This window comes from Chenopodium album, chromosome 27, assembly GCF_948465745.1.
Source record: "Chenopodium album chromosome 27, dcCheAlbu1.1, whole genome shotgun sequence".
Classification (NCBI taxonomy): Eukaryota; Viridiplantae; Streptophyta; class Magnoliopsida; order Caryophyllales; family Amaranthaceae; genus Chenopodium; species Chenopodium album.
This window is the reverse complement of record NC_137860.1, coordinates 13,288,096-13,313,207: the sequence shown is the minus strand read 5'-3', so window position 1 is coordinate 13,313,207 and position 25,112 is coordinate 13,288,096. Positions and strand designations below refer to the sequence as shown.

The window sequence follows — 25,112 nt, the reverse complement described above, 5'->3', positions numbered from 1 at the left end:
GGTTGCCCCGTACATCAGAAATGAGGGGATATTTATAGGGAAAATGTGCTGAGGGGGCACACGGAACCCTAAAATGATAAAAACCCTAAAAAAGTGTCCCGTGACACGGTCAGACTGTACCGTCAGATGGTACAATTTCCCGTGACGCGGTACAGTTTTGGAGAGACGCGGGAAATATTCAGAAAACGGAATGAAAAACGCGTTAAGGGTTTACGCGGAAAGGACACGGAACATCCCGTGTCACGACAGACCTCCCGTGTCACGGGAAGTCCCACCGTTAGACGGGAAGGGTTCCCGTGAGACGGTCAGACTGTACCGTGACACGGTCACTTCCAGTCCATTTTCCGTCTAAATTCATTTTTTAACCCTAATTTCTTTCGGCTTTTTAAGTGTCGATTGATAATTTCGGGCTTTTTTCTGACTTTTATTATTCAGGCTAAAATAAGAAAATAATTAAATAAAAAGGTTTGGGCTAAAAATTAATTAACAAGCTTGGGCTAAAATTAAAACTATGCTTTTACCAAACATCAAGACTAATCCATAGACCTTTCAAAAACATGAATTTAATAAAATACGATTTTTTAAGCACTCTCGGGATTAAATACTAAACCCGACCAATAGTGGCGGTGAAAGGTTATTTATCATTGGGTTTGGTTTAACTAGTTTTATCGCCTAGTGTTTCGATGGTTACTTAAAGGATTTTACTCTAAGGGATTGACGACAAAGTTAATTGATATGGAGAAGTTGTTAACGATGGAATAATCAATAATTGCATTGAGTTATTAATGAATTGCCTAAAAGATGAGTTATGGACTATAACAACTAGATTGAGGAATTTGAAGTTATGAGAAAAGATGTTTGAGTTTCGAATGTTTGAAACTTTCTGGTTTCCTTATTTGGCTTGATGATTGTTGATGAATTGAGAATATAGTTGATTTATTAAGGTGTTGGTCGAGTTACGGGGCGTAACTCCTTTTAAGGGGGGTAGAGGGCGATAGAGTTTCGCGCGTCTACTTTATTTTCGAGTCATTTTTGAGTGATTTTGAGTCTTATTTGAGGTGAGTTGGAGTCTTGAGTCAAGTTAGGATGTGCATGAACCAATAATTTCAAAATGATTTTCGTTTCTTTTGACCAAGTATCGGGTCGAAACTTATTTTAAGGGGGGTAGACTGTAATACGCCGTATTTTCATACGTATCTTCCAAATTAATTGATTAGGAATTATTTTATAAAAAGGGTATTTTAGTAAATTTATTATTTGGAGCCAAAATAATATTTGAATTTTAGCGCCAAAAGAATTTTGAAAACTAATAATTATTTTGGATAAGATTTATCATCCATTTATCTTATTTTAAAAACCGGATTATTTACATATTTCGGATTTTTTAATTTAAGAAAAATAATATTTTATAAATTAATTATTATGGCCGAAAATTCCCATTTATTTAGCTAGGAAATATGGATTTTCTATGTATATAAAAAAATGATTCTTAGTTAATTATTGGTGAATAATTGGTATTTTAATTAATTAATTATTTAATTATTCTATATTATTTACAAAATCATTTTTATTCCTTAAACCGAGAAAAATCTTGCTAAATACTTGTAAGGGAATCTCCTATTTTCCTTAATTCTAATTCTCCATCTTTTAAGTATCCAATCATCATATTCTCTTGCCTTTTGTTCCTCTTGATTATTCCCCAAGTAATTCTAATTTCCTTATTATTTTTCATGACATATATACCTTCCATATTCAAGTATACACAATCACCTTAATATCCAAACTTTCCTTAATTCTTTATTCACTTCTCCAAGTAATCTCTTAAACCCCAATTACCATAATTCTTCCTACATTTTCCTACCATAATTCATGCTCATACTAGCCTATAAATACCCCTTCATACCTCTCACATTCTTCACACTAATTCTCTTCTTTTCTTCTCCTTAATTTTACACATATCATCCCGTTTATCTTTGAAGCCAATTTTCGGGCACTTCTGGTCAGTTTTTGGGGTATTGACCTTTCACATAAGATTGTTCCTCTCGAAAAAATACTTGAGGTTAGACTCAAGAATCACCCAATTCAGAGTTATATCGAAGGAGTTCTAGCCTCTGCAAGTTTTGCCTATTATTTCCTACGCAAATCCAATTCTTCTATTCCCCTTGGTTTCTTATCTTTTCTTCTTCTCTTATCTTATTCAATTATTATTATTATTATTATGGGGGATTTATAAAAATTATTATGAGTAGTTTTAATCATATTTTAATGATGTTTATGAGAAATTAATTAAAAGGTTCATGTACATATAGTTGGGGGTTGTTAATTATTTGTTAATCTTATATTGATTAAGGTTATATTTATTTGTAGGGTGTGTTCTATCAAGATCCTTGAGGTTCTTTTGGTGTGTTTGCTAAGCAAGGATCAAGGTACATTAGGTGGCTAGATACCTTTGAAAGTAATTGGTTTGAATAACATGTTTTATATGATTTGATTGGTGATTGAATTAAATTGATTTGAATTGTGATTTTGAAATAAATTATGTTTGGAGGTATTGATAAAAGTATTTTGAATTATTGATTTTTACATCATGTTTTGAGTGGTTTGATCGAATCACTTATCATGTTTCAAGGAATTGATTTGAAAAGTTTATTGAATTAAATAAAAGGTTTTTTTTTAAGGAAGAGTTATTGATTTTGAAAAGTATTAATATGAGATTTTATTCTCAAGTATTTATTTAAAAGGTTTTAATTTTGAAAGTATGTGGAAGGAGTTTGAATTATGTTGGAATTATTGGATATTAAAAGGATTTATTATTGAACCATTGAAATATTATTATTAATGCTTTATAAACATGTTGGTAATCCCACTATGCGGATTTGGTTTATTGATAAGACTATGGACTTTGTATGACCTAGTCTTTCCTCAAGAATATCCTTGTAATATAAGGAGACTAGCTTGGGGGGTGTGCGCACTTGGGTGAGGAATAAGATTTAAAGAAATTGGTTCAAAAAGGAATTGGATTTTTAAAGGAATTGGTTTATCAATTATTTTACATGTTGAATCATTGAAATTGGTTTTGAATTATGAGTTTTGGAATTATTGGATTATTTATTGGAATTGGTTTTAAAAGCATGTTTGCAAATAAATTGAGTTTACATTATCTTGCACTTATCGTACATAGCATATTTTTCTAATCCGTATTTCCTATTTGTTTTGGTTCGCGCTGTTTACCGTAATGGTAAGCAGTGTTTGACTATTTTCAGGTGGAGTCATGAATGAGCATATGGGAGTCCCGGGATTTGCTTCACCTAGTTTAAGAAGGTTGGTCTTGTTTATATAGAGTACTCATAACAATGTTACCATTTTCATAAGTATTAATAAAAGAATGTTGAGTTTCCGCTGCAAAGTATTGGTTTTAGTTAGTAAGTCTGAGTAGCCTTGCGTAATCACGCGGCGGTAACACGCCCAAGTCTATCTCCACGGTATAATTATATGTATTATACTAGTATTTCCGTAGAAGGAGATTTGGGGTGGTTACAAAGTGGTATTAGTTTTAACGGTCCTAAAAAGATTAAAATTGGAATAATAAAACTTGTGGGTAGATTTAAGAGGGCATATAGGATAGATAGAGTTTAGCATTTGTGTGAGAGTCAAAAGCTTTATTTTTATTTAAAAACTATTTTCCTATTTGTGGAAAGATGAAGGAGAAAAGGATTCTCGAGTTCTCCACGAAGGCCTATAATGGGTACGTCTCTCTGTCTAGGAACGGCTCACCTCAACGTCGTAGGTAACTTTGTTGGGAGACGCGGGCTTGACCGTCCTTTAATCTTGATTTAAGTACATATTTATTATTTTTGAAAATAAAAAGAATTGAAATTATTTGAACTTGAGTATGCGATTATGTGTGCATTAAAGTTGGTGTTAGAACACCTTAGAGTATGGTCTAGAGGTCCAAATTTTCGAGTTATTGCCCATGGTTGGGTGATCTTGAGTATGCTTGGGTTATCATTGCGTTATGAATTGCTTAATGCAAATGGATCGGAATTTACGAGTTGAGTTGCTTATGTGAAATACCATAGAATTGATAATTTATACATCCTCCGTTTTCTTTTACTTGCAACACACCTTTTAGGCACGTAGTTTTAGTAGATGATTAGTGAGGGTAAACGAGTGATTTTATCAATATAATTTTTACACGAAGATTGGAATAGGGTTAAGTATCATTTGTTAAAATTACAATGAATAATTTATCCGTTTACATTACATAAACCCAACCCCAAAACACGTGCCACAAGGCTGTGTTACAAGTAAAAAGAAACGGAGGAAGTATGTGTACACAAGATAAAAATGATTGATAATATAGTTGAAATTCCTTAAAAAAGGGACATGAGAGGAGGGAATAGGGGTTACGGTCTCACAAATGAACTCTTTCTCACCACCATACCTCAAATCAACAATAAGAGCATGGAAATCAATCATAGAATCCTCAAAAGAAGAACACTCATGATCACCATCCCCCTTAAACATCCAATTCTCAAGAGGAACCACATAATCTCCCCCACTACATTCATGGACAACAACTCCCTCAACTTCCTTAAAGCCCAACGTCTCAAAACCATGCATGAATGGATGTAAATTAATTTCAAAATCGTCTCTCTCCCATGAAGCATTCTCAATGAACTCACTTAGAAGGCTATGGGTTTTCATTTGACAGTCAATAAACAAATTGGACATAACCTGAAATGAATCCAAATACTCATGGATAGAAGTGTCACATTCATGCACATGAGACTCATCAAGATGGGAAAGAGGGTTGGGATTATCAAATTCAACACTCTCTTCATTCTCAACTCCTTCACCATCTCTCAAATGCTCATCAAAGGGATCCTCACACTCTCTTGGTTTCTCAAAATCATCATCATCATCCTCAACACACACACACTAAATTGGGATTTTTCACAAATAAGCATCAAGGATGACAATTGGCCTTCTAACTCTTCTTTTCATCTTTTTCCCTCCTCAAGATGCTCCTCATTCTTTTTCATTATCTCTAATTGACCTCTCATAGAATTAAGATTCATCTCCTTACTAGGCCCAAACTCATTATCAAGCTCAATGTGCCTAATTTGAGATTCAAATATATCAACAAGAGATTCAAAAGATGTAGAAGGTTGAGGCTCAACAAGAGGAGAAGAAATACAACCAAGATTGGAAGAATCAACATTAAGATCATGAGCATATACATCACATTGGGGAGTGGGGGAAAAATCAAGAACATGAGATTCATCATTAAGGGAATGAAGCACGTCACAAGAAGGCATAGTAAATAATGAAGAATATTGAAACACACCATTAGCATCAACTTGAGTATGTACTTCATCATTATGAACAAAAGGGGAAATAGAGTTGAAATCATGTGTTCTAGGTTCACTAATGGGATCACGTGACAAATCATGGGAAAACATGCTAATACTAGAAGAATCAACACATTGCATATTAATATTAGGATCATGATTACCCCTATTATAAACATCCCTAGCAAACCAAACATAGAAATCCCAAGCATCATCAATTGACAATGCTCTAAATTCACCATTATACATGCATTCAACTTCTTCCCTAGTTTGCTCATTCAAACCAAAATAACAAATCTCACAAGCCTCCCAAATATTACAACAATTACAATCAAGAAATCGCTCTAGTCTATTAAAATATTCACAAAAAGTCTCATTGTCAAATTGAGTTAATAAGAGACATGCCATACAATGCAAACAAAAAGAAATAAAAGAAAAGTATATACAAAGACCTAGACTCAAGCAATCAAAAACACTCAAACATAAACACCGTTCCCCGGCAACGGCACCATTTTGACGTGGGAAAAACTATGTCGTTGAACTAATCCTCCCTATGGTCAAACAAATTTATAATCACTCAACTACCTAAATACAAGTATAGAGGTAAGTCAAGGGTCGAACCACTAGGAACGGTTATGTTCAAGTATTTCTAATTAACGCCTAAGCTAGGTCGAAGTCTAAAGTGAAAGGTAACGTTATTCTACTTCCTAAATCAAGAACCAAACAAATGAAACACTAGGGAGTGGGGATTAACATGCATTCATGATAATCAAGCTAATTAGGGAGTCAAGTAATCCAAGCAATGCAAAGACAAATAGTAGGAGCAATTAAGGGCATTCAACTAATCATCCTCACACTCTCTAACATAGATTTCTATAGTGCTAAAAAATATGAAGAAACATAATCAAATACTCAACTAATTATGATCAAACCGATATCAAGTGGTCATGTCAATCAATTCAATCATGCAATCAATGCTAGCAATCATGGTTAGCTACTCCAATCAAACTTATGCAACTTGCAAACCTCTATGAATCAATTTAATCACAACACAACAACTACTCAAATTCCCAAATCAACCTCAATCCATCAACTACACATGTTTACCCACACCCTAGCAAGTAAACTACTCAAGAAACATCATCATCATCAAATCTACTATCAACTATAGAGAACAAGAATCAACAAAATATCAAGAACAATTACTCTAATCAAACATCAAATATCAAAATCAAACAAAACAAACATAAAATTAAACAAAGCAATTGAGTGAGATAGAGTTTTGATGAGTGACATTTATGGCACTCATTTGGTTCCTTTTTGGATGATTTCTATTTCATTTTATCTCTCTTTTCTTTAGTTTTTCTTAGTTTTATTCTTGTTTTCTTTATTTTATGCTTTTTGTAGTTAGTTTCTCTATTTCATGCTTTTTCTAGTTTACTTGTTATTTTTCTCTTTTACTTGCTTTTTATCATTTGTTTGTAGGTGGTAATTGATTGTCCAAGAATTCCCAAGCTTCCTCTCTATGAGCTTTCATTGTTTTCATGCCCAAAGAAGGTGCAAGAAGCTTCAAGTCAAAGGTGGATCCAAAGGGGCAAGCTTCAAGGCTTTGTATATGCCTTCTTCATGGCTTATACTTTTCAAGAAATTCAAGAAAGTTTCTGCCTACTTTATCCTCCATCATCATCATCTAGGATGTGTGCACCGCTTGAGCTAGGACGAAGAGAAGAAGGGGGAAAAAACCCAGGGTTGTGCGGGCGCACTAGAGGAGTGTGCGGCCGCACATCTGTCGTGTGCGGCCGCACACCAGGTGCGTGCGGGCGCACCTGTCTGGGTGTGTTCCCGTGCGCACCATTCTCTCTCCTTCGAGCACCCGCACCGACGAGGGTCTATTTTTGGGCGTCAATATCGACCTCCTCTTTGTATATATAGTTATTTCTACCTATTTTAGAAAGAAGTATTTTAGATTGAATTGGATAGTTAGTTTTGGGAGAATTTCACAGAGAGAAACTCAAGAACTTTAGAGAGAGAAACTCATGATTTTTGGTGATTGCTCAAGAATTCCACATTGTATTTGATCTTTAGATCAATGTTTTGTAAGGATCTTCTTCTTGATTTCAATACAAGTTTGATTTTAGTTGATTTCATTTGTTTTCCATGTTATTGATGATTGATTGTAGTATTGATTGAATTTTGATTGATTTTGATTGATTGTTGGTTTAATCTTTGATTTCAATTATGTTGATGATGAAATTGATGATTGTTGTAATTTTGATCTTGATTCCTATGGCTAGTGAGTAGTTTCCTAGCTAGGGAATTGGTGAAGCAGGCTTGAATAATTGATTAGAGTAATTTAGGGATAATTGATGGAGTTGATGATATGATTAAATTTGGTTGATAATTAATGTGCATGTGTGTGATTAATTGAGGTTTGGCCATCTTTGATTATTGCACTAGATTGCATTGTGAGCTTGCTATGATACGGATCATTGATTAGTAACTTGCAATTTCACGATTGAGGTGCTTTGTGACGTTCCCTAGGTAGTGTTTAGCGTAGTTGACGCTAGTTAGACCTCTAGGTGAACCATCTTGGTATGCTCTTTTGGATACATGATGATCTTCCTTCATATCACTTGACTTAGTCGGTTTGACCTCCCAAATTACCATTTTCCATTACAATTACATGTGGATCCATTGCCCTAGTGTCTTTAGATTGATTTCATATAAGTTCTTGCATCATTTAGCTCTAGCTCTAGTTTCCTTCATAAACCCCTTTTACTTGACTTCGAAATAGCTTGACTTAGACATTGTGCATTCGACCTCCATTCCTTTGGGTTCGACCTTGACTTACCACTACACTAAATAGGGGTTTGTTAAGTTACAAATTTTTTTTGATTGGGTGGGGTGGTAGCCCAACGACCTACCGTTCTCCTTCCCATCAAAATGGCGCCGTTGCCGGGGAATGGTGTTTTGAGTGCATGTTGTTGTTGAGTCTATTAATACAAAAAGATTTTACACTTTAGGCTACACTTGTAGCCGTGCTACTTATATTTTCTTTGAGTTTTGTATGCATAGGTCCCGAGATCGCTCATTCGTTCCCTTTGATCCGGAGATTGAAAGAACTCTCTCAAGGAGGAGAGTAGCAAACAAGACTTTGGATTATAGTTCCTCAAGCGAAGAAGAGATTGAACAAGAGCAAGTCATGGGAGAACAACCAAGAGTTGCCTTGAAAGAATTGGGAGCACCCGGTGCATATAGGTTCGAGAGCGGAATAGCTCCACCTACAACACCGGCAAACGATTTTGAAATTCGGCCGGCAATGATCACCCTAATTGAGAGGAGACAATATAGTGGGGCAAAGAATGAGAGCCCATTGAACCATCTGAAGGAGTTTGAAAAATATTGCAACACTATCAATGTCAATGGAGTTTCTCAAGAGTTTATCCGCCTTAAGTTGTTCCCTTTCTCTCTCATAGGAAGATCTTTGGAATGGCTAGACAAAGAAGTGAAGCCCAATTCCTTGAAGACATGGGATGATGTCACAAAAGCTTTCTTTTCCCGTTTCTACCCACCAAAGAAGACGGTGGAGGCTAGAGCTTTAATCCAAAGTTTTAAGCAATTGCTTAGAGAGAATCTCTATGAAGCATGGGAGAGGTAAAAGGACTACCAAAGGGAATGCCCTCACCACGGAATTCCAACATATCAAGTGATCCAAATCTTCTATAGAGGTTTGAGCTTTCAAGGTAGATCGATCCTAGATGCCGGAGCCGGAGGGCCAATCATGAACAAGACGGAAGAAGAGGTTGTGGATGTAATAGATGATGTGGTAAGGAATTACATGGATTGGCATGATGTAGAGAGGGAATCGGCAAGCACAAGTTGCTCAACCGATCAATCTTATGTCATCAACGAATTGTCCATAATGGTCTCGAAGTTAGGAAAGGAGGTAAATTCTCTCAAGAACAAGCTCGAGAGTCCTTCACAAGCTTCTAGTCTTCCCTCCCAATTTAAGGAGAGAGGTACATCTTCCTACTCTTACCCTCCTTTTGCTTCTTGTTGCATGATTAGAGAATGCTTAGTTTGTGATATGTGTGGAAGAATGATCATGATGCTTCTAATTGCTCCAATGTTCCTTGTGATAGATATGATGGATATGAGAACATGCATGTGAATTGTGATGATCATAATGATTTTGGACCTAGATTTAATGCTCAAAAGATTGTTGGGAATAGGAATTATCACAATAATGGGGGCTATGATAATTACAACCAAAAGAGTGGTAATGTGACAAGAGGAAAATGCATGTCGTTATCTACCCTTTCCCCAAGCCAAACTAAATTTGTAAACACCTATACAACCTTATATGAATATAGGGCAAGTTAAGGGTCGATCCCAAGGGAATGCAATGATGAAAACTAAAGTCTAAGTCAAGCTACCTCGGAGTCGAAAATGAGATTATGGTTGGTGCTAAAATGAACTAGATCAAATTCAACAAATAATCAAGGGTCTAAACACTAGGGATATGGGTTCCACATGCAAGATCAATGATAATGCTAGATTAAAGCTCAATCAATTAATTCAAGTATTGCAATGGACAAACAATAGTAGCAATCAAGAGAGTTCAAATACTATCTCCTATAGGCCAATCTAGTGGTCACTATGAAAGGCAAACCAAGAAGAATCACAAGCAAACTCAATCAATTAGAGAAACCTTTAAATCAATTGGTCATGTCATTAAGAGTTGCAATGCAATCTAGATTAATCTTATAGGGTGATCAATCCTAATCTAATCAATCTCATGCAAAACTATGTCAACCAATTTAATTGCAACAAATCAACCAATCAAAGAGCATCAAATAGCATTTCCATTATTCAAACATGCTTCCCCCTTTCCCTAGCAACTAATCTACTCACTAATCATGGTGAGATTCAAAACCAAATAACTAGATATTGTATTGAGCATCATTCTATATCAAAATCTAATAGAAATCAAAGTATTCAATATTATCAATCTCAAATCCAAGAAAAACAAGCATCAAGCAAAAAGAATCAATTAGCAAGTAAGTAAAAGATGAAAGAAGGAAGAGATTCTCACTAATATTGATGATTGAAAATGAAGAAATCCAAACTTGATTGATCAAATGTTGAGTTACAAATCCAAAACCCAGAATTCCTCTCTAACTTCTCTCTAACTTCTCTCTCTAAAACTAAGCTAATGAAATATATTATCAAAAAGTTGGATTTCAAAAAGGAAATACAATTCTATTTATAAGCTAAGAAGAAATCGGCAGCTCCCGCGCCCTCTCCCGATAGGCCCGCGCCCGCGGAAAAATGGGTACAAAACCCTCCGCGGGCTGTCTGGGCAGCACCCGCGCCCGCGGGGAGATGACCTGCGCCCGCGGCATGATCCCTTGCTCCCAAAGGCTGATCTGGGGGCCGCGGTCTCTCTGAGCGGAGAGGCCTCTCCATTTTGCCCGCGCCCGCGGAGAGACCGCGGGGCAACCGCGGCTAGTTCCTGCCAACTTTTGGCATTTTTGAGCAACATAAGCCCACGCCCGCGGCTTGATGACCCGCGCCCGCGGCCTGGTGGAATGCCATGGAGACCTCTCCGAGGTCTCTCCAAGGCCTCTCTAAGCCCTCTCTAGCCAGATACTTCTTCCTTGCTTGATCATTGAGGTCCCGAATTGTATCATTTGCCAAGGTGAATCTCACAATACCTACACAAGTAAAAAAAGGAAGGAAATAAAAGGGAAAAAGAGCAAAATAAAGGAAAACACGATAAAAACACGAGAATCATAAAGAAAAGAGGAAAAAGGAGAAACTAAAGGAAAAAGGACCAAAACTAAGAGAAGAAAGCAACAAAAAGGGAAAGAAATAACCTAAAAGACTACCTTATGAGTGCCATAAATGACACTCATCAAATTCCCCAAAGCTAGACTTTTGCTCGTCCCGAGCAAAACAAAGGCCAAGAAGGAATAAGAAGGGACAAATAAAAAGAAAAAGAGGGGTAAGAATTTACACTAGGACTCACTGTCGTAGGAATCACGGTTGTTTTTAGCTACAACAAGCCATTTTGGACCCCTAGATCGCTCAAGAGGACGAGTGATGCTCTCGTAAGGGTATCCTAAGAGTTTACCCATAACTCTCCACCAAACCCCCAAGAGGCAAACCAAAGAAAGAAAAGAAAGAGGAAAAAAAAAGGAAACAAAATCTTTACGAAATGGACTTTAAAAAGAGACTATAATTCAAATGAATAGCAACCTTTCAAAAGTGAATTATGGTATGCACGTTATAAGATACCTAAGGTTGATTGAAACATAAATATGCTAAGCATAGGAACTAGTTATCACACTCCACCTTCATCCCAAACAGTCTTACCGCGTTCCCCCTACTAATCTCATATCTCCTCTTAGTGAGCATCTCATAGATTCCGCGAAGGAACCGAAAAAAGATCAAAGTTTTTAGGCTACTCGACATCTTGATTTCGCATCCCCTTTCCTTAGTCCACAACCTATGATTCCCTCCACCGATGAAAGACTCAACTCCTAGGTCCAAAGGTCTTCCCCAAGGTTGTAACGTAAGGCAAGAAGGGTTAAGGTAGGCTAAAAATTTAAAATTTGGTGGTTATCCTAAAATGTGAAGCAAAGACCGACCAAATCTCAACACCAAACTTAAGTAATCACCAAACAAAAATGTATTAACACCCCTAAGCTTATTCAACGCAATACACTACTAAAATAAGACCAAAAAGCGTGAAGACTTAACGCTTCCCCCCCCCCCCCCAAGCTAAAGGAAGCATTGTCCTCAATGCAAAGAGAGGTGAAAGACACTTGGAGTATTTTTTTTTTTTTTTTTTAATTTTTTTTTTTTTTAATTTTTTTATTATTCCTTTAAAGCATTAGTCCTTGCCTCTTTCTCAATTCGGACGGCTTTTACAAAAGCATTTACCATTATTCACAAAAACGACTCAAATATGTGTACCAAATCGAACCAAACCCCAACTTCATACACCACAATCACCAAACATTGACCCTTGCTTCACAAAAACCAAAAAGATAGAGAATGAAACAAAAGGCTCAAAATATCTAATTATTGCGGCTTGAAAAGAGGGAAGAAGGCTCAAAGGGGTAACAAGTAGGTAAATGTATCCCAATTCCAAAAACAAATAAACATAATAGGGACTATCCTAAAAAAAGAAAAACACCTCCCCGAAAAAGCTGCCTTTGTCCTTCCTAGGTAGTTCGGTCACGGTCTTAGGAATCATATGCTAAGATTCTAGATTAGGTTTGCGAAAATAAAGGATCCATGCCGCTCATGCAAGAATTTGATGAAAGCTTGAACAATTATACATCTCACATGGTTGTAGCAAAAACTCACTAAGGTTGTCAAATCAAAGATAGGGAGCAACTACCTACATGCCACAAACGAGTAGAATCCGGCTTCATGATCCCCCTACTTCTAGACAACTATCTTAGCATGCTTTATCCTAGAATCAACCAAACGTAATCACAAACCGTGCATACCATAATTACCTAGGAAGACTATTATTCAAAAGCAAGAGTCCATTCCATACAAGTCCGACATTCAAAAAGAGAAATAGTAAAAAGAAAGCCTCAAAAAGATATGCACGCCAACAAGAACAAAAGATAAGAAAAGAAAAGAAAAGATGGAAAACTAAGATAAAGATAAGAAAGGGAAAGAGGAAAGGGCAAAGATGCAATCATAACACGTTTATCCCAATCGACATACAAGTGGTCTAATGGCCACATCGCCAAAGACCCCAAACACACTAGGTGTTGAATTCATACATCCTCGAACCGTTCAACTTCCCCTAAGTCTAATCTTAATCTAAGCAACCAAGATAACAAAGAAGTGAAAATAAAAAGGAGTAAAATAAGAAAGGCCTCACCAAGCGTCCGTGCTAGACTAAAGTACCCAAAGAGTAAGAACGAGCTTCTCCAAAGGGCTCCGCAATCCAAAGCATGAGCTACGAACAAGGTGAGTAAAAGGAAAGAAAGCTATATATATACAAAATGAAATTGTTAGTAACTTCCAAACAAAAGCAAACAATAAAAACCACTTAAACACTAACTATATACAAAAACCTAGAAGAACCCATCATCATCCAAACCAAAAATTTATTTCTTTGTTTTTTTAGGAAGTTCCCAAAAACCAACATCCGAAGAAAATAATCAACAGCAAGCAACAGAACATCGAGACCAATAGCCAAGATCCACCAAAAACCTTATCAAAAACTTCCCACCGAGCCCAAGGTGCCGCCCCCATGCTAACACATCCTTTTTGACCCTCCCCCCTCACAAAATGAAAGCATCGACCCCGATGCCGACAAACATGCAAAAATAGGGAAAAGGGGAGAACAAAAAGGGCGACAAATAAGCAAAAAAGGGGACTATTGGCCACTGGGGCCGACACCATCATCACCTCCAAAACCATCACCCTCATCCCAACCTCCGGTGAAACCGGGAGGAAATCCATAATGACCCTTAAATAGGTCTTGTTGGGATGGGGTCAATTGGTCAAAGGGCTCTTGTTGAACAAGGGGCTCGGGGTGACGGGGGTCAACTTAATAATAAGCGGGGTCACCCCTGTAATCACTCCCCCTCGAGACCCTATAATCATAGGGCGGGAAGTTTCGCCTTGGCACATCGGAGGTCTCAACCCCTTGCCAATAAGGGTACGTAGGGAGGCCGTCACCACCCCGGGAAGGTACCGGCCCTTGTTGGGGCGGCACATAAGGATAGTTGACCGGGGGTGCGACCTCCCCCCTACGTACACTAGCGTCATACAAGGCGCTAGTTTGATAAGATAAAGTTTGGTGGTCAGAAAACATACCTTGCATGCTCAATTGCATGCGTTCCATGTGGGCTCTCATGGCCTTCATTTCCCGGAGATAAGCATCTCCTTGGAAGTCTTATTGTTGTTGTTGATGTTGATGTTGTTGTTGTCGTTGTTGTCTTCTCTCTCTTCTTCTTCCTTGAGCATCCTCCTGGAAATGCTCATGTTGTTGATGAAACGGTTGTTGTTGTTGTTGATCCTCTTGTTCTTCTCCTCTTCCTTCCTCCTCCTCATGCATTCCCTCAAACCCGGCTCCCTCAGCAAAATTTGCATCCTCCTCCATCTCATCCTCATCTATCCTACCATTGTCCCTAGGGACCATCCAAACATTCCTAGCTTGGCGAAAAATGGAGGTAGCGGCCGGGTTAGGGAGAAGGCAATGGTGGGTATTCCTCACTAGCCAAGAGTAGGTACCGGCTCTCCTAGTACTAGTTATGAAACGGAGGGTGTTAACCTGCCTCAAACTAATCCAAATGTCTTCACTCCCTCCAACCGGAGTGCAAGACTCTAAGAACCGCTCTTGGTTAAAATACCGCACTAAACGGGTCACCATGCCCCCACAATGAATTTCCCCCGTCTTAACCCCATGCATGATCTCCTTGCAACCCTCCATGAAAATGTACCCAAAGTTTATCCTAGATCCCAACTCCGGCTTAGTAGCCATCCACAAGACCATGATCTCCTCTCGAGATAACTTTCCCAAATCTTGCTTACTATAAACCGAGTACCCGAGAATTCTATGTAGGATCCTAAGGGCCGGATGAATGATCTCACTAGCAAGGGAAATTTTGGAGTCAACCTGTTTTTTGTGGGCTATGGTTCTCCACCAAGCGACCACATTGTACTCACTTTAGGCAAGGGAGATTAGGGGCTCGAAGATATCACCATTTGGGTTGAAACCTAAGGCAACATTAAACTCGGCTAGGTTCATGGTGTGCTTAACATTGAAGAGTTGGAAGGAGATGATGTAGTCGGTTTCCCCTACCCTATTGAATTCAAAGGTGGAGAAAAACTCAATTGAAGGCTCCAAGTAGGTTCGGGGGTTAGATTTCAAAAACTCACCCAAGCTTAGGTTTTCGAGGAGTACATCAAGGTCATTATCTATACCTAGCTTGGCCATGTCATCACGAAAATAATGGCGGGTGGGTCTAAACTTTCGGTCTTTCATTTTGTTATAGATGGGCAATTGTTTAGACCGGTTCCACAATTTTAGAGGTGGTAGAGGAGGAGGGGCGTCATCTTGGTTTGGGGAATGTGTTTGGGATTGAGGGTTTGAGGATTGGCCTTGAGAAGATTGGCCGGGAGATTGGTTCGGGCGCTTTTTGCTACTCTTAGCTCTTCTCAACAAATTCATTTTTTTACCACACAAGTTCACAAAAAATTCACAAGAAATAATCCAACTCCCTCAAACAAGCAACAAACACCTCAAACACTCACAATCCTCCTTTCAAATCAAACCAAACCCCCAAAAACTACAAGGTACCTGTTTCAATCAACACAACAACCAAAATTCCAACAACAAATACCAATATTAACAATCATCCATCAAATATATGCAAGAATTATCAAGAGAAATCAATCATCACCCAAAAATACCAAATTTCACAAAAATAACCATGAAACACAAAAATCATGCTCAAAATCAAGATAAACCAACCAATGTAAAGAAATCAAGTGAAATTGACAAGAATAATACAAAGGTTAGAAGTATACCAAGATTGGAGACTCAAATCAAGCTTAGAGCACCACACACTACCGAAATTTGCCGAAAAACCATGAGAAACTTGAGTAGAAGTGATGAAAATGGAGAAATAAGGTAGATTTTGTGAAAATTTGATGGAAAATTTGAAGAAAAGAGTAAGGATTTGATGATTTGGGGTTAGGGTTTGAGTGTATGTAGAGAGAGAAAGGGGAAAATTAGAGAGGAGATGAGAAAATAAGAGAGGAGAGAGAGGGAGAGGGGTGCGTCCGGGTTTATGAAACCCAGATACCCGCGCCCTCTCCCGACATTGCCGCGGTCTCGGGAACTCTCCCGCGCCCGCGGAGAGACCGCGGGGCAACCGCGGGGAGTTCCTGTCAAAAATTGAAGGAATTATACCTGATGTTAGCCGCGCCCTCTCCAGATTTGCCACGCCCTCTCCAAAATTTCCCGCGCTCCCGGAGAGACCGCGGGGCAACCGCGGGAAGTTCCTGATCCAAAACTTAGAAATTAGCTGAAATAGGGGTCGCGCCCTCTCCAATTTTCCGAGACCTCTCTAAACTCCCCCGCGCCCGCGGAGAGACCGCGGGGCAACCGCGGGGAGTTCCTGATTGTATTTTCCTTTGAAAGCTGGAGAGGCCCCCGAGGTCTCTCCAAGCCCTCGGGGAGCCCTCTCCCCTGTACTCTATACTCTTCATAAAACCCCTTCTTCCCAACAAGTGATGACAATAGGCAACCTACAAAACAAACATAAAACCAACACAACATAAGATCAAACACTAATCAAGGTAAATGAAAAGAAAAGAAAAGAAAAGAAAAATGAGATGAGAATCCGGGTTGCCTCCCATAAGCGCTTTTGGTTAACGTCGTTAGTTCGACGCGCATCACCCCACTCAAGGTGGCTTGAAAAGAATCATCTTGTGAACAAGACCAACAAACACTCCATCAAAGTACTTCTTGAGCCGATGACCATTAACCTTAAATGAAGATGAGGAATCCAAAGGAGAAATTTCCACGACACCATTACCAAAAACATCCTTCACCAAGAACGGACCCCTCCATCTTGACATGAGTTTTCCGGGGAACAACTTCATTCTAGAATTGTAGAGGAGGACTTTGTCACCTACACAAAACTCCTTTTTCTCAATCAACTTGTCATGAACCTCTTTGGATCGAGCTTTGTAGGTGCTAGCACAATCGTAAGCATCAAGTCGAAGTTCCTCTAACTCATGAAGATCCAACCACCTCTTCTCTCCCGCACTTGCTAAGTCAAAATTTATCTTCTTGATGGCCCACAAGGCACGATGTTCAAGCTCAACCGGGAGATGGCATGATTTGCCATAGACAAGGCGATATGGAGTGGTACCAATGGGTGTCTTAAAAGCCGTCCTATAAGCCCATAGAGCATCATTCAATTTGTCCGACCAATCCTTTCTATTGCGAGCAACCGTCTTTTCAAGAATAAGCTTGATTTGACGATTTGAAACCTCAACTTGGCCACTCGTTTGAGGATGGTAGGGAAGCCCAAATTGTTGATGCACACCATGTTTCCCCAACATCTTTTGAAAGGCATTATGGACAAAGTGGGATCCATTATCACTTATCACCGGTTTTGGGACACCAAACCTTGGAAAGATGATCTTCTTAAACAACTTCAATACAACCTTGTGATCATTTGTTGGAGAGGCAATGGCCTCAACCCACTTAGAAACATAGTCCACCGCCACAAGAATATATTGATTCCCGTATGAAGAGGGGAATGGTCCCATGAAGTCAATTCCCCACACATCGAACACCTCCAATTCAAGGATAGGTTGTTGAGGCATCTCATTTCGCTTGGAAATGTTCCCAACTCGTTGACATCGGTCACACGACTTAACAAAGCCCCATGAGTCCTTGAAGAGATGTGGCCACCAAAAACCACTTTGAAGAACCTTGGTAGCGGTCTTGGAAACACCCATGTGCCCACCACTAGGGTCCGAGTGGCACATTTTTAAAACACTAGGCACCTCTTCATTTGGAACACAACGCCTAAGTAAGCCATCAACCCCATGTTTGTATAAGATAGGATCATCCCACAAATAGTGCCTTGCCTCTCTTTTGATCTTCTTCTTTTGGTTCTTGGAGAAAGAGGGTGGAAACTCCCCACATGCTAGAAAATTTACCAAATCGGCATACCATGGGAGTTCCTTCACCTCTATGGCATACAAGAAATCATCAAGCATTCTATCTTCTATTGGTAGACCATCATCATGAATTTGATCCCCTTCAAGGCGAGAAAGATGGTCCGCCACAACATTCTCCGCACCCTTCTTGTCCCTAATCTCAATCTCAAAAGCTTGCAATTCAAGTACCCATCGAATCAACCTTGGCTTGGACTCTTTTTTAGCAAAGAGTTACTTGAGGGCCGCATGATCCGTGAAGACTATGGTCTTGGAACCCAACAAGTAACACCGGAATTTCTCAAAAGAGTGCACAATTGCCAAAAATTCTTTTTCCGTTGTTGTGTAGTTCTTTTGAGCCCCATTGAGAGTCTTGGACATATAGTAAATCACATGAAGTTTCTTGTCTACTCGTTGTCCCAAAACACCTCCAATCGCCCAATCACTCGCATCACACATCAACTCAAAAGGAAGATCCCACCTTGGGCCTTGAACAATAGGAGTAGAGATTAGGGCCTTCTTCAATCTATCAAATGCCTTCAAGCATTTGTCATCAAAATTGAACTCAACATCTCTTTAAAGAAGGTCATTTAGGGGCTTAGCAATGAGTGAAAAATCCTTAATGAATCTTCTATAAAAACCCGCATGACCAAGGAACGATCTCACTCCTTTGACATTTATCGGAGGTGGAAGTTTCTCAATCACATCAATCTTTGCCTTATCCACCTCAATGCCTCTATTTGAAATCTTGTGCCCAAGCACTATACCTTCCTCCACCATGAAGTGGTACTTGTCCCAATTAAGCACCAAGTTGACCTTTTCACATCTCTCTAGGCATCTTTCAAGATTTTTGAGGCAATCCTCAAATGAAACACCTCAAAAATGTCCTCTTCAAGAATGTCCCCAAAAATGCTCATCATACACCTTTGAAAGGTCGCCGGAGCATTACACAATCCAAAGGGCATTCTTCTATATGCAAAAGTACCATAGGGGCATGTGAAGGTTGTCTTTTCTTGATCCTCGGGATGAATAGGAATTTGAAAGAATCCCGAATATCCATCAAAGAAGCAATAGAATTTGTTCCTAGTCAGCCTTTCAAGCATTTGGTCAATAAAAGGGAGAGGGAAGTGATCCTTTTTGGTTGACGTGTTTAGACGTCTATAGTCTATACACATCCTCTAACCGGTGACCGTTCTAGTTGGAATGAGCTCACCTTTCTCATTCTCAACTACGGTCATACCCCCCTTTTTAGGAACGACATGCACGAGGGAGACCCACCTTGAGCTTGAGATGGGGAATATGATTCCCGCATCCAAAAGCTTGGTGATCTCTTTCTTGACTACTTCTCCCATTTGGGGATGTAGTTTCCTTTGTCGTTCAATAGAAGGAAGGGCGCCTTCCTCAAGCGTTATGTGGTGTTGGCACAAAGCGGGGCTTATACCTTTAAGGTCATCAATTGTGTACCCCAAAGCACCTTGGTGTTTTATCAAAACACCACATAACACTTGAGCTTGGCTCTCGCTCAAGGATGCACTAACTATCACGGGGTAAGTGGAATGAGGGCCCAAGAATTCATACCTAAGGTGTGATGGTAGAGGTTTGAGCTCCACCATAGGCACACCATTACCTTCTTGTGATGTGGCCACTTGCAAAGCTTCATGGCTTGAGATTTCCAAACATGTTTGCTCATCCACGTCCTCCACACTTCCATCAAGTAACTCCTCATAGAAAGTCATCTCCTTGCATGAAGCACCTACCTTGTCTTTGTTCAAAAAAACATTCTCAAGAGCATCGTTAGAAGTGAGCAAGTGCTCATGCATGGAAGACACAACATATCAAGTGAATCAATCATCATACAATTTTCCAAAGAAGAACATGGATACTTCATGCTCTCATTCAAATCAAATTCTATAACCTCTTCTCCTACCTTAAGGGAGATCTTAGCATTCCTCACATCAATCATGGCTCCCGAGGTAGCAAGAAAGGGTCTACCTAAAATGATCGGAATGGTGGCATCCTCATCCATTTCAAGAACAACAAAATCCACGGGAAACACAAATTTCCCAACCCTCAAAGGGACATCTTCTACCTTACCTTTTGGAAATTTGATAGACCTATCCGCTAATTGCAAGGTAATGTTAGAAGGTAAGAGTTCTCCTAGCTCAAGTCTTTGATAAACCGAATATGGCATTAGGCTCACACTAGCTCCCAAGTCACATAAGGCATTATCAATTTGCATCTTGTTAATTGCACAAGGGATGGAGAAGTTTCCGGGGTCCTTCACCTTGGGTGGCATTTTGTTCATGATGATAGCACTACAATTTTTGGTCAAATTGATGGTCTCCACAACCTCACAAGTTCTTCTCCCACTCAAAATGTCTTTGAAGAATTTGGCATAGTTTGGCATTTGGTTGATCACATCGGTAAAAGGTTGAGAATAGGAACTTTCACCTTGAGTTTTTGGAACAAACCCGGGTGGGGGACCTCTTTGAGAATTATTTTGAAAATTACCCCGTCCTTGATTGTTCCAATTACTCCTATTTTGACTTTGGCCATAGCCTTGATTATGGTTTCCACCACCTTGATTATGGTTACCACTACCTTGGTTATGATTTTCATACCCTTGGTTTTGGTTACCATAACTTTGGCCTTGATTACCATAATTTTGGCCTTGATTACCATAATTTTGGCCTTGATTTTGGCCACTATAACCTTGATTATTATAGGTACCACGAGAACCTTGGTTCCCTTGGTTTCTATAACCACCACCTTGGTTATAGTTGTCAAAATTGCCTTGGCCTTGGAAGTTCCTATTCCATTGACCCCTTTGATTACCAAACCGTTGACCATTATTATTCGACACATAATTCACATGTTCACTCTCATGGTTATCAAACTCATCAACACATTCATTAGGATAAGCACTAGAGTCATGATCATACGATCCACATGCATCACAAAACAAGCAACCCACAGGCATATTATGTGAAGAGGGAGGGAGTTGAGAGTTAGAAGGAGTACTTCTCCCCTTAAATTGGGAGGGAAGATTCGAAGCTTGAGAAGGGGAAGAAGTGCTCTCCAACTTAGCTTTGATTGCGGTGACCTCCTTTCCTAAGTTTGTCATTTGGGAGGAAAGGTTGTAAGTCCCTCTCCCCATCTTGCCAATCCCTATAGTATGTCACCACGTCCTCAATGATGTCCACAACTTCTTCTTCGGTTTTGTTCATGATAGGGCCCCCGGCCCCTCCATCGAGGCATGACTTGCCTTGGGGACTTAAATCGCCATAGAAGATTTGGATCACTTGGTATGTGGGGATTCCGTGGTGAGGGCACTCCCTTTGATACTCTTTGAATCTCTCCCATGCTTCGTAAAGGCTTTCACTCGGCCTTTGCTTGAACCCTTGGATCAAGGCTCTTGCCTCCGCCGTCTTCTTTTGGGGGTAGAAGCGGGACAAGAAAGCCTTTGTGACATCGTCCCAAGTTCTCAAGGAGTTGGGCTTCACCTTTTTGTCTAGCCACTCCAAAGATCTTCCTATTAGAGAGAAAGGGAACAACTTGAGGCGGATGAATTCTTGAGAAACCCCATTGACTTTGATGGTGTTGCAATATTTTTCAAACTCTTTTAGATGGTTGAATGGGCTCTCATTCTTAGCCCCACTATATTGCCTTCTCTCAATAAAGGTGATCATTGCCGGCCGGATTTCGAAGTCATTTGCCGGTGTAGTAGGTGGAGCTATGCCGCTCTCAAACCTATATGCCCCGGGCACTCCAAGCTCCTTCAAGGCCACTCTAGGATTTTCACCCATGCCTTGCTCTTCTTGAATTTCTTCTTCACTTGAAGAGCTATAACCCAAGGATCTATTAGCCACTCTTCTTCTTGAAAGAGTTCTCTCAATTTCCGGATCAAGGGGAACAAGGGAACGATCACGGGTTCTATGCATGCAAAACTCAAACAAAAAAATTAGTAGCACGGCTACAAGTGTAGCCTAAAGAAACAAAATCTTTTTGTATTTTTTTTATAAAATGAAGTAGACTCAACAACAAAAGCTAAGCACCAATAGCACTCCCCGGCAACGGCGCCATTTTGACAAGAGGAAAATGCATGTCGTTATCTACCCTTTCCCCAAGCCAAACTAAATTTGTAAACACCTAACCAACCTTATATGAATATAAGGCAAGTTAAGGGTCGATCCCAAGGGAATGCAATGATGAAAACTAAAGTCTAAGTCAAGCTACCTCGGAGTCGAAAATGAGATTATGGTTGGTGCTAAAATGAACTAGATCAAATTCAACAAATAATCAAGGGTCTAAACACTAGGGATATGGGTTCCACATGCAAGATCAATGATAATGCTAGATTAAAGCTCAATCAATTAATTCAAGTATTGCAATGGACAAACAATAGTAGCAATCAAGAGAGTTCAAAAAATATCTCTTATAGGCCAATCTAGTGGTCACTATGAAAGGCAAACCAAGAAGAATCACAAGCAAACTCAATCAATTAGAGCAACCTTTAAATCAATGGGTCATGTCATTAAGAGTTGCAATGCAATCTAGATTAATCTTATAGGGTGATCAATCCTAATCTAATCAATCTCATGCAAACTACGTCAACCAATTTAATTGCAACAAATCAACCAATCAAAGAGCATCAACTAGAATTTCCATTAATCAAACATGCTTCCCCCTTTCCCTAGCAACTAATCTACTCACTAATCATGGTGAGATTCAAAACCAAATAACTAGATATTGTATTGAGCATCATTCTATATCAAAATCTAATAGAAATCAAAGTATTCAATATTATCAAACTCAAATCCAAGAAAAACAAGCATCAAGCAAAAAGAATCAATTAGCAAGTAAGTAAAAGATGAAAGAAGGAAGAGATTCTCACTAATATTGATGATTGAAAATGAAGAAATCCAAACTTGATTGATCAAATGTTGAGTTACAAATCCAAAACCAAGAATTCCTCTCTAACTTCTCTCTCTAAAACTAAGCTAATGAAATATATTATCAAAAAGTTGGATTCAAAAAGGAAATACAATTCTATTTATAAGCTAAGAAGAAATCGGCAGCTCCCGCGCCCTCTCCCGATAGGCCCGCGCCCGCGGAAAAATGGGTACGGAACCCTCCGCGGGTTGTAAGGGCAGCACCCGCGCCTGCGCCCGCGGCATGATCCCCTGCTCCCAAAGGCTGATCATGGGGCCGCGGTCTCTCTGAGCGGAGAGGCCTCTCCATTTTGCCCGCGCCCGCGGAGAGACCGCGGGGCAACCGCGGCTAGTTCCTGCCAACTTTTGGCATTTTTGAGCAACATAAGCCCGCGCCCGCGGCTTGATGACCCGCGCCAGCGGCCTGGTGGAATGCCATGGAGACCTCTCCGAGGTCTCTCCAAGGCCTCTCTAAGCCCTCTCTAGCCAAATGCTTCTTCCTTGCTTGATCATTGAGGTCCCGAATTGTATCCTTTGCCAAGGTGAATCTCACAATACCTACACAAGTAAACAAAGGAAGGAAATAAAAGGGAAAAAGAGCAAAATAAAGGAAAACAAGATTAAAACACGAGAATCATAAAGAAAAGAGGAAAAAGGAGAAACTAAAGGAAAAAGGACCAAAACTAAGAGAAGAAAGCAACAAAAAGGGAAAGAAAAAACCTAAAAGACTACCTTATGAGTGCCATAAATGACACTCATCATAATGGTAACCGTGTGACCCAAGAATTTTGTGGTAACCATAACAACTTTTATTGTAATGATCAAAGCTATGGCCAAAAATATGGGGATAATAACCAAGGTTATGGTAACCATAATCAAAATTCCGGCCAAAATCATGGTAAGGGTAATTGGAGTAATCAAGGTAGGGGAAATTTTCAAAATGATGTTCAAAGAGATACCCCACCCCAAATTACTCCAAAGACTCAAAGCCAAGGTGATGATTTCTTTACTCAACAATCCCAATTGAATAAGCTAAAAAATTTCATGATGGATCAATCTAAGATGTTGAATGAATTCACATTATCTTGTAATAAAATGTTTGAGGTCCTATTTACTCATGGAAAGATTCTTGAGAACCAAATTGTTCAACTAGCCAACCCTTTGAAAGATTGTGCTAGTCCATCTCCTTTACCTTCACAAGAAGTTGATTCTAGGGAACCGATGTGTGCTATGACCACTAGGAGTGGTAAGGTCCTTAAAGAGAGTGCTTCTAGGAAGAGTAAGGAGAGTGAAAAGGAGAATGATTCGAGTGAAGAGAATAAGAATGAAGAGCCTAGCAAGATGAGTGAGGATTCCAATGATAAGCCTAAGGAGAAAGAGCGGAAGCAAGATGAGGTTTACAAACCTAGACTTCCTTACCCCCAAAAGCACAATAGGCATAAATTGGATGAGCAATTTGGGAAATTCATCGACATGCTTAAGCAACTTCATCTTACTCTTCCTTTTACCGATGTTGTAGAACAAATGCCAAACTATGCTAAGTTTCTTATTGAAATTTTGAGCGGTAAGAGAGATTGCAATTTGGTGGAACCGGTGAACCTAGGGGAGTGCTTTAGTGCCTTTTTTCAAAACGACTTACCCCAAAAGTTGAAGGATCCCGGAAATTTCTCCGTACCTTGCAAAATCAATGGAAAATTGTTCCAAAATGCTCTTTGTGATCTTGGTGCTAGTGTTAGTATCATGCCTTATTCCGTTTTTAAGAAACTTAAGCTAGGTGAACTCCTTCCATCCAATATGACCCTTCAATTGGTCGATCGGTCTATCAAGTTTCCTAAGGGGAGAGTTGAGGATGTTCCTCTCAAAATAGGAGAGTTCACCATTCCCGTTGATTTCAATCTGCTTGAGATTGCGGAAGATGAACATATCCCTATCATCTTAGGAAGGCCTTTCTTAGCCACCTCGGGAGCCTTGATAGATGTTAAGAGAGGTCGTATTACCTTGAGAATTGGTAAGAATGATGAAAGTTTTGATTTGAAACCAACACATGAGTCTTTGTCTCTTGTAAAAGGAATTATGTGTGTTAATTCCCCTCGCCCTATTGATGATGTAT

The 25,112-nt window shown here is 39.4% G+C and overlaps 1 non-coding gene and 1 pseudogene across 1 annotated transcript; one reads left to right on the top strand and one right to left on the bottom strand.

Moving 5' to 3' along the window:
* Positions 1-8,941: 8,941 nt before the first annotated feature.
* On the bottom strand, positions 8,942-9,047 carry LOC145621742 (small nucleolar RNA R71). The gene has a single exon (XR_014108542.1). It is a non-coding gene; the product is annotated as a small nucleolar RNA R71 (small nucleolar RNA).
* A 12,339-nt stretch (positions 9,048-21,386) lies between these two features.
* On the top strand, positions 21,387-21,485 carry LOC145621732 (small nucleolar RNA R71; annotated as a pseudogene).
* Positions 21,486-25,112: the final 3,627 nt, after the last annotated feature.